Genomic DNA, 3,148 nt, shown 5'->3' on the forward strand with positions numbered 1-3,148 from the left:
CATCAGAAGATCCAAAACAATCATAACAATGGGAACGAGGCAGGATGGAGAGGAGACTCAATGCCCACCTGTGGACAATTGGACATCATCCCCTCACAGAAGGGTCACAGGCAAGAGATGAGCCAGTCAGGGTACTGTATAGCACTGATGAAGCACACAACTTTCCTCTAGCTCTTTGGTGCTTCCTTCACCCCATTATCATGACCTCAATTCTACTTTACAAATCAGATTAGACCAGAACATGCACACTGCTACAGATAAGAGCCCAAAACACAGGGAATCCAGGATAGATAAACCCCTCAGGGCCAACAATGAGAGTAGAGATACCAGGAGGATTAAGGGAGGGTGGGGGGAGATTGGGGGAATTGATCACAAGGATCAATTATACACCCCCCCCAGGGGAACGAATAACAGAAAAGTGGGGGAGGAGCAACAGAGGATGATGTAAGATATGGAAAAAATAATCTATAACTTATCAAGGGTTTGTGAGGAAGGGTGGGGGAAGAAATGGGGAGCTGATATCAGGGGTTCAAGTGGGAAGAGAATGCTTTGAAAATGATAAGGGTGGCATATGTGCAAATGAGGGTGACACATTGGAGGAAAGTATGGATTGTGATGAGATGTAAGAGCCCCCAATAAAAGTATTTTAAAAAAAGGAAAAGCATATACTAAAATAATGTGAAACATGTATAGGCATTTACAAACATAAATGTACATATATATATATATATATACAAGAGTAAGTATAGAAAGTATTAATACATCATAGACATATTTACTGAATAAAATTATCAAATCATGAAGCCATTGTTTCTTAATACATCCTTCATCTAGGTCTATACACTTTTGAAGGTGGTGTTTCCATCTCTATAACCCTTCTTTGAATAATTCTGAACTTTTAAAATTTATATCGTCTAAAAAAATTATACCATGTCAAAATGGCAGTTTCATCATACCTAAGTGGTTCAAATTGTGTTCCTTGAAATGTTAAAAGTTGGGGAACAAATGGAAATCTGAAGCGACAGAATCGGGGTTGTAAGGAGACCCAGCAGACTGTGCGGTTTCCCAACAAAATTTTCCCAGGACCGCCCTCACCACCCTCAAAGAATGAGCAGGTGCTTTGTCATCATTGGAAATAAACTCAGCACAAATAATAACCAACACAGTTTTCCATTTTCTTAAAACTTCTTCCTCAGAAGGCTCTGTGCTCATCCTATATCCTACAAGAAAGTTGATCAGGATGATGCCTTTGGAATCTCACAAAACAGTTACCATAACCTCCTGAGCTGGCCTCTCTGCCTGGAATCTAATGGATCTGACAGATTCTCTTGGAATTACTCTCAGTAGAACCTTTAGTTAAGGCACCTTAAGGTGTATTACAAGTAAGACAAGTGTATTCCTAAGCATTTAACAGCAATGGGGTTGGAGTAAGTGGGTGTGTACTGCAGCTGGGACCCTGGTAGCATGACTTCTTTACTTAACCTGCGTGTTTGTAGTTGCTGCTGCTGTTGGGGAGCGTCAGGTCAGTTCCAACTCACAGCGACCCTGTGTACCACAGAACAAAACATCGCCCAGTCCTGTGCCTGCTTCATAAGGATTGTTATGTGTGAGCCCATTGTTGCAGCCACCGTGTCATTCCATCTCGTTGAGGGTCTTCCTCTTTTTTTTTGCTAACCATCAAAAGGATGATGTCTTTTTCTAGAGGGTGATTTTCTTGACAATGTGTTCACAGTATGTGAGGTGAGGCAGAGAGCCTATTCCTTTCCTGTAGTCTGTTCTCAGTCTGGAAGCTCTGGTGAAACCTGTTCACCTTGGGTGACCCTGCTGGTTTTGAAAGACCAGTGACAGGTTCCAGCATCAGAATTATGAGCAAGTGGTGGCTGTGGATATATACTCCCATGTGTATACCTGTATACTTACCTATGGAGTTCTGCAGGTACTGTTGGGTAAGTGTTGGACTGAAAAGTCAGCTGTTCAAAGCCCCCAGCAACTGCAAGGGAGCAAGATGAGGCCATCTGCTTTCACAAAGATATACAGCCTCAGAAACCTTCTAAAGCAGTGGTTCTGAACCTGTGGGTCGTGACCCCTGGGGGTCAAACGACCCTTTCACAGGGGTCACCCGATTCATAACAGTAGCAGAATTACAGTTATGAAGTAGAAACGAAAATAATTTTATGGTTGGGGTGTCACCACAACATGAGGAACTGTATTAACGTGTCATGGCATTAGGAAGGTTGAGAACCACTGTTCTAAAGGGTCACTATGAGTTGGAATTGACCTGATGATGGAGAGGTTTCTGGTGGATGGATATACATATCAACCTCTCTTCATATATAAACTATTCATTATATTTGTAAGGTTTATAAACACATATATCCATAAACTTATGAGTAATTAATTACATATGTCAATTAATGCTGATATTTAATATTGACTAATAAAATAAGTATTTCAGATCAGATCACAAAGCAAAATCTTTCTGGGTGCTATAAACAAAAGATATACCAACAAACAAAGTGATTCAGAGAGATTACAATGAAAGGATACTACGTAGACACCCGCCCCCAGAATAATGCACTACCGAGGACAGCACTGAAGACACAACCCGGGGAGAGGGACAGGTCTTCCCAGACCACACAGGAGCAAACTGAGAGGGAGAGGGACAAGGAGAGGAAGAGAATGAGGGAGAGAGAGAAAACAGCATCCTGGCCCACTAAGCTTCATAAGTACGTCCCCATCAGTACAGCGCTACAGTGGACAGCACTGGAGACACAGTGCAGGAATTGTGCCCGGTTTGACACCCCCCCCAAACACACACAAGGGTGTGACATGAAGGGACCGCAACAGAGCAGCAAGGGGAGCAAAGCAACAAAATCCCCAAGGAATTCTGAAATAGACTTCAGACTCAGGGGGCAGGGCTTGGCACTGCATCAGACCCAATTGGAAAACATTCATAAGGGTTGGCAGACAGACCTGGAACTATTCATAGGCTTTTTTTCCCTTTCTTTTTTTTCATGTATATCGATATAAAATAGGTAGGAGGGACAGGGGAGAGGAGGGTGGGGGAAGGGAGGGGGAGCCAACAGACCAGGGACAAGCGGAAAAAAAGAGATATAAAATCAATGGCAAGGAGGGCATAGAATGGCTG

The sequence above is a fragment of the Echinops telfairi genome, unplaced genomic scaffold (assembly GCF_000313985.2).
Source record: "Echinops telfairi isolate 266 unplaced genomic scaffold, ASM31398v2 ScPeMD7_7475;HRSCAF=8513, whole genome shotgun sequence".
In the NCBI taxonomy this organism is placed as follows: Eukaryota; Metazoa; Chordata; class Mammalia; order Afrosoricida; family Tenrecidae; genus Echinops; species Echinops telfairi.